This window comes from Scylla paramamosain, chromosome 15, assembly GCF_035594125.1.
Source record: "Scylla paramamosain isolate STU-SP2022 chromosome 15, ASM3559412v1, whole genome shotgun sequence".
NCBI classification, from domain to species: Eukaryota; Metazoa; Arthropoda; class Malacostraca; order Decapoda; family Portunidae; genus Scylla; species Scylla paramamosain.
In genome coordinates this window covers 12,531,164-12,538,511 of record NC_087165.1, presented here as the reverse complement: position 1 = coordinate 12,538,511, position 7,348 = coordinate 12,531,164, and the positions used below count along the sequence as shown (strand labels likewise).

The window sequence follows — 7,348 nt, the reverse complement described above, 5'->3', positions numbered from 1 at the left end:
GCCAGGTGTGAGGCATGAGGGTGGACGCGGCCGACAGCTATCAAGTGCTAATCTTTATTGGGCAGGGTGTCCTTTAGCACTGGGAACTCTGCCACCATACACCAACCCCACCACTTGCCCGTGTTGTGACTTGAACACTGCCTGAGTCTGCCACCCTTATCAGCCGCCTTGACCCTGGCAACCCCACAACATCTTAAGCTCAGGAATTATTTACCCAGTTAGGACGTACTGAGTGAACTTAGTGACACGGACTTCATTGGAAGATACTGTTTAGACCGTGCAGGTATTCTGGTGAGGGAAGCTTTAGAGAGTGACACTGGAAGGAGAAATCCACTTATCCCCGAAATTAAGGTGATCACTTAGATATCTTGCTGCTGGGAAAAGTTACTGGGAAAATGCACTTGTGCAATTGTGATGGCCTTGGGGGTCGTCGAGAGAGCCATCCTTGCCACCAGACCATTTAAAACCAGTTTACTTAAAATGAGGCGCTCCTACGGAATCACATTTACACTATTTCAGAGACTAAAGTACCATCTTACCCACTGTGTCTCTTCTCACATAAAAAAAGAAGGAAATATTTATAGAAGCTATACATTAATAGTCACCTAAGGGCTGCACGTAACGGGCGGTTTCGCTCGTCGGTTTAGACGAATAGACGGTTTCGCTCGTCATAACTTAAGAAATACGACTTATGATAGACGTTCTAAGTTATAATACGCATCTGCCATAGCTACGACACACGTCATAACATTATAAAGTATACGGCCCACACGCAGGGCGCCCAACATCTGAGGCCGCAACTCCCGCCGTAGTTATTAATTATTGGCTGAAAAGAATGTACTGTTACATACATCATAACACGTCATGGACTCGGGAACATGCGCGCTAGTATTTTGTCTATGAACAAGCACTCAAGCGAACACTGTTTAGGATCTGCTGATTGAATGGTATAGAGCTGGCTGGACTTTCTCAGATATATTACAGCCATATCAGACTTTTCCGGTTTTTTTTTATTTATTTTTTTTACATTCACTACAAGACCATATGTATATGTATCATATGTAAGTTCCCCTTATTGTACGTGACACTGAGTTGTAAGTAATAAGATTAACGGGATGTTCTGACAATAGCTAGCACCAAGAAGCTAGGAAGTGGTAGCTTCCTTGGCGAACAGTATGGATGGCAGCACACGTTAAGTGTTGGCTGAAGCACGAGAAGAGCATCCACACACCCGCTGCCGCCTCTAACTCCATCATTCTCACCATTTCCTTCCCATAATGCCGTGCAACATTTTACCTTTGATATATATCTTTTAACTAAATAAGACAAAACTTAAATCATTTTAATGTCTTTTGAAATGTAAAACAAAATGCAATTGTTACCTATGATGGTCTGGCAACTCTAGTTTCTCGGCCCAGCAGCGTCACCAATGCATCGCTCCCTTACCAGATACGTAATTTACATCCCAGGAATACATCTCAGCACTGAACACTCGTGACACACTCACCACACCTGCTGGATCACTGGGACCAAACCAGGAAGAGTTCGGCGGTCCTATTTCACCCTGGACACGAAATAGTATTCGAGAAAGCACAGCTTCCGTCACACTCCTGGCCCAAGATGTACACCGCGCGGCACTGGCTGGCTGACTGGCTGATGCGAGACGAGTCACAATGCTTCGGTTCCCTGCTTCGAAGTCGTTCGGGACTTGAATGATAATAAGATGTTAAATAGTTAAACAAAACAGAAAAATCTTAAACAGATGGAAAGAATTTATAAATATTACCTGTCAAGAACATTCTCTTAGGGATTAATTAAACGACACACAAATATCTGAAACAGGCATATATATATATATATATATATATATATATATATATATATATATATATATATATATATATATATATATATATATATATATATATATATATATATATGAATGCAAAACATAGTTATCACGTATCGTCGTTCATCGGTCAACACCTTCCCTAATAACACTCTCCACGCCGCTAGCCCTGCACTGGCCAGCACCTACAGACAGCGCTCATTACGCCCTACCTTTCTTCATCATCGTTCGCAAATCAAACGGAGAATGCATAACAGAAACATACACTATACATTGCACGTATGTCACCTTTTCTAATGATTTATTGCGGACTTGTCTTCGAGATTTTAGACATGTTCTTGAAATTTACCAAACTTCAAACTTCTTCTCTTATTTCCATTACATAACTCTCCTGTTTTATATTTGGACCGTCATCGTCAACTGCATTCCTCTCCGCATCAATACTTAATAACTTGCAGCAATATTTATTTTTGCTGCATTTTAAACCTACACTGAAAGTTTCCCTTGCAATTTGAAAATATTTAGACGGATTTACGAGTATATATTCAGTCCATCTTTTGGTCTTATACACTTTTCATTTTCATTACTCCTTCAGTTTCCCAGTGTACGAGTATTTGATTCATTAGGCTCTCACAAGATGTGGCAAATAACTGGTATACCCGATCTCCAGGGCCAGCTTCCGTATTGAGACTGATCTTGTGCCTTTGTGTAAACTAATATCATTGTATTTTGTGCAGAAACTGCGGGGTCTTCTGATATCTTGTTAATTCCACCTGCACGTAATGCTTCAAAACTGCTTGTATTTCCACAGAGACAAAGGCCTTCCCGTGGATTAGACAACCCACACGTAATGGTCTATTGTGTGTAAATCCAAAACTTTTTCGTACACCCTTTTGTCTTTACCATTTTAATAAATCTCGGTGAGGATTCAGGTGCAGTAAGTAACACACACACACACACACACACACACACACACACACACACACACACACACACACACACACACACACAACAGCAAATCATGCAATCTTTGGAAATATACATATATACACGAAAGGATAACTTCAGAAAAGATACATATTTCACATCTACTTACGGAGATCATTCCAGTACCACCTATATGTTCAATCAATGACGTAAAGACAAAGACGAGGTGAGGCTGTAACAAGATAGGACGCTGGGGAATGGAACAAAGTGGAACTGGAAAACAGAACAACGAAGCATATTAGAAAGGGCAAACGTAGAATCATCGGTAGTAGGGGAAAGCAGGGGCGGGAAATTGAACAATGAAAGGGAAAGAGGGAAAATGTTTGAATGGGTAGAGGAGGTCGAGGGAAGTTGTGGCATGGAAGTTGGCAACGGGACCGCACAGGAGAGGAGCAGAAGTGGTGAAAGTAAGGACCGGGGAGAAACAACCCTGAGTGGCTGGGATGTCCTGGTCTCATTTGTAAGCAGGAGGTGCAGACTGGTGTTAAAAGGTCTGAAGTAAAGGGAAAAATAAATAAATAAGCAAAGTAAGAGAGAGAGAGAGAGAGAGAGAGAGAGAGAGAGAGAGAGAGAGAGAGAGAGAGAGAGAGAGAGAGAGAGAGAGAGAGAGAGAGAGAGAGAGAGAGAGAGAGAGAGATGAGTAACTGCTTCCGTCCATCAATTAGACTAACATTTCATCTAGACAGGCTGTTTGATTGTACCTTCTCCCCACATTCTCATAAATTCCTTTAAGACTGATAGAAAGATATTATTTTGAGAAAGAAAATATATTTTTTTATTTCTCTTACCATTTATTTTTTTTTCCGAATAGTCACGCATCTAAATGTCTACATTTTAATTTCTCTCTTTCCTTCCAATTTGGTTGCCATTCGTTTGAAAAAAAATAACCTCCTTTAATACCGGGAAATAAACTATATCGAGAGAGAGAGAGAGAGAGAGAGAGAGAGAGAGAGAGAGAGAGAGAGAGAGAGAGAGAGAGAGAGAGAGAGAGAGAGAGAGAGAGAGAGAGAGAGAGAGAGAGAGAGAGAGAGAGAGATTTGCTACGCATGCACATGAAATGAAATTAAAATCCAACAAAAATATATGAACAATATTTCGCGTTTTCAATTAGCTATATGACAATCCGCTTCAAAATTCTGAAATATATACATATAAAAAAACATCAATGCAAAAACAGCCGTAACTTATAACACTGTCATGCCTAACCCAATTAAATATGAACTCTTAAAATATGTCCATATGAGAGAGAGAGAGAGAGAGAGAGAGAGAGAGAGAGAGAGAGAGAGAGAGAGAGAGAGAGAGAGAGAGAGAGAGAGAGAGAGAGAGAAATTCAAAGTATGTATTGCTATAATCTTTTATATGTTTAATTGAGCTTTAATGTGTGCCTGCGCGCGTGTGTGTGTGTGTGTGTGTGTGTGTGTGTGTGTGTGTGTGTGTGTGTGTGTGTGTGTGTGTGTGTGTGTGTGTGTGTGTGTGTGTAAGCAAAGACATTCACAAGCTTGATAATATGCAGCAGACATGACATCGCTTCATTATACAGTAATCAATAGCATGCAGCAGCAGCAGCAACAACAACAACAACAACAACAACAATAACAACAACAACATAAACAACAACATAACATAAACAATAATAATAACAAAAACGACAACGACAACAACAACAACAATAACAACACCCACTCTTACTACTACTACTACTACTACTACTACTACTACTACTACTACTACTACTACTACTACAAATACTACAATTACAAGAACTACTACTACTACTACTATTGCTACTACTACTACTACTACTACTTCTACTACTACTACTACTACTACTACTACTACTACTGCTGCTACTACTACTACCACTACAAGAGTGCAAAACGATGTAACACAACGAAAAGACAAAGCACCAAGGAAAGAACGCAAATGAACAGCACCTCACGTACCAAGAGGCGCTTTGGCATTCAGTACATTCCTCTCACGCTGCGCCACGAACATTGTCAAAACGAATCTACCGTTCTTTAAGTAACTGAAATCATAATAACATCATAATAACATCATAAAAACTGAATAGTTTTAACAGGAAAAATATGAAGAAATATAATGTAGTCAATGATAAATAATGATAAAAATATGGAACAAAAGTAAGGAAACTGTTTATAAAATTTTGGTCCATATCACGTTTGTAAAATTAATATCAAATGGGGTCTTCATTCCGTCATTCTTTTTGCTAGCTGGCTCCTGAGTACTGCCATATTCTAACTTCTTACTTTTGGTGTGTGACAGGATCTCTTGAAAAGCGGAACAGAAAAAGACCCACAGTTGGTATTGTTACTCCAAGTACCACCCTGCGATTGGTGCGCACCATACAAAATTGCCTTCATCTCTTGTGAACTGAAATTCGTCTAGAGCCAAAAACTGTCTTTCTTCAACACAAATCTCAGTGCTGTAATCCCTTTCTGCCAGATGGAATGCTGTTAACACACCTGCAATGGTTAACGTTTTGATTGGTGAGAGAGAGAGAGAGAGAGAGAGAGAGAGAGAGAGAGAGAGAGAGAGAGAGAGAGAGAGAGAGAGAGAGAGAGTTTTTACATGGCACGGGGAGCAGCACATAAAGGATTGCTATTCTCACTATGGGAGTTGGTCACGGAGTTCCAATAAACCAAGCACTGTACAATTTCCACACATACATCACGCCAAAGACTGTTCTTCACCCCTGCATCTCGTGTCTCCCTTATCTACGAGCATTCCTCAGCTCACGGATTCTTTGGCAAGTCTTCACATTATCCAAAGTTCATCTGGTCGTATATACGCTTCGTTCCCCAGCTGCCCTTTCCTCCCCCTTCTCTCAAGTCTGTCTTCCTGTATATCAGTGATTCCTTCTTTTCTCTTTGCCTTGCTCCCCTCGCGGCCCTCGGGACACCCTGACTCATTATCATACTCGGTGCCGTGTCAGACTGACGTCCATGAATCACCAGGTAACTGCGCTAAACATTACTTTGCTTGGTAATTACCGAGGACTGACAGGGTGTTCGCTCACCCAGACGAAGGGAGTGTGTGTGTGTGTGTGTGTGTGTGTGTGTGTGTGTGTGTGTGTGTGTGTGTGTGTGTGTGTGTGTGTGTGTGTGTGTGTGTGTGTGTGAAGGAAGAGGAAAGTGAAATGGTGTTTTTTTTTTCTGGAGAGAGAGAGAGAGAGAGAGAGAGAGAGAGAGAGAGAGAGAGAGAGAGAGAGAGAGAGAGAGAGAGAGAGCAGCCTTGTTAGACACTCAAGTTTTTTGTTTATTTTTTTCCTACCCCTTGACCGGTCCCGCTCAATAAAAGGGAAATAAAGTGATAACTTTGCCAGACGAAGGTTAACTTTCACTCAGTAACTTCTGCCAGATCTACCATAACTTCTTTATTAAATGTATGATGACTGTTACTCCACAAGTGACAGTTGCTGCCAGACATTTGATAACTTCCACAACATTTCCCTGACCTATGATGGTTCTAGTAAGTTGTTCAATAACTTTTATCCGGTAATACTCTGTAAGACCTTGGACGACTGTATTGCACATAATGCCTTTCGCTGAACGTGCAATTTTTTTTCTCTTTTTCTTTTTTTTACATTGGGAAGACGATAATTTCTCTCTCTTGATGCTTGCTTATCTAGCGATTACTTCTGGTAGATGTACAATAATTGTTGTCATGATATGTGTGATAGCATGAGACAGATGAGAGGCACGTGTAAGTATGATGCCACGCTTTCTGCCAGGCAAATGATGACTGTCAGGAGCACGACATCTTTTGCCACACGTAATATTATCCCCGGACGATTACTTGCTACCGTTATACTCAGTGGTATACGTACGCATAGTCGTTCTAAGAATTCGAGGAACCTTCTGCACTTACTTTCATTGTATTGTTGCCCTTTCCCTTTAAGTCGCCTGATCTGCTTATAAAATCTGATAGCGGATACATTTTTTTGGGCAGATAAGAGGACTCCAGATTGAAGCACAAAACTATGGAATTCAATGCAGGTTACTGGACTTCTGATTTTGATCTAACAAATACATCACTTTAATACGCTTCCCTACCTTTCCGTGACTGGAATAATGTCAATGTGTATACCCTTATTCGACTTACGAGCAATGAAAGAAATTTACGGAAAAAAGAAAATTATTGCCCTTGCCGTGATGAATGTGCCGCAGTGGTGTATAGATATTATATACGTATATCGCTTTGCACTGGATTCCATACACAAAGGTATTACCGGTATATAAAACAAAAAGCAAGCGATGTGGTGTAGGGGGGGAAGGTAAAAGGATTACTGGACATTTGATATACGAGTGTACTGATGTTTGTATGTATGCGAGAGAGAGAGAGAGAGAGAGAGAGAGAGAGAGAGAGAGAGAGAGAGAGAGAGAGAGAGAGAGAGAGAGAGAGAGAGAGAGAGAGAGAGAGAGAGAGAGAGAGAGAGAGAGAGAATGTGCCTGTGCTTGTGTGTGAGAAAGATAACTCCTTCAATAACTTTCA

General features: G+C 40.7%; 1 protein-coding gene across 3 annotated transcripts in view; it reads right to left on the bottom strand.

The window, feature by feature from the left end:
- LOC135107207 (uncharacterized) overlaps window positions 1–1,696 on the bottom strand; it is a 57,401-nt gene extending 55,705 nt beyond the window's left edge. The window contains exon 1 of one of the 3 annotated variants that reach the window (XR_010271652.1): window positions 1,508–1,691. The gene's annotated coding sequence lies outside the window, so the exon portion shown is untranslated. Of the gene's footprint in view, window positions 1–1,507 lie in introns of all 3 variants that reach the window. The other 2 variants (XR_010271653.1, XM_064016878.1) reach the window with 2 other exon arrangements.
- Between the last annotated feature and the right edge of the window lie 5,652 nt (window positions 1,697–7,348).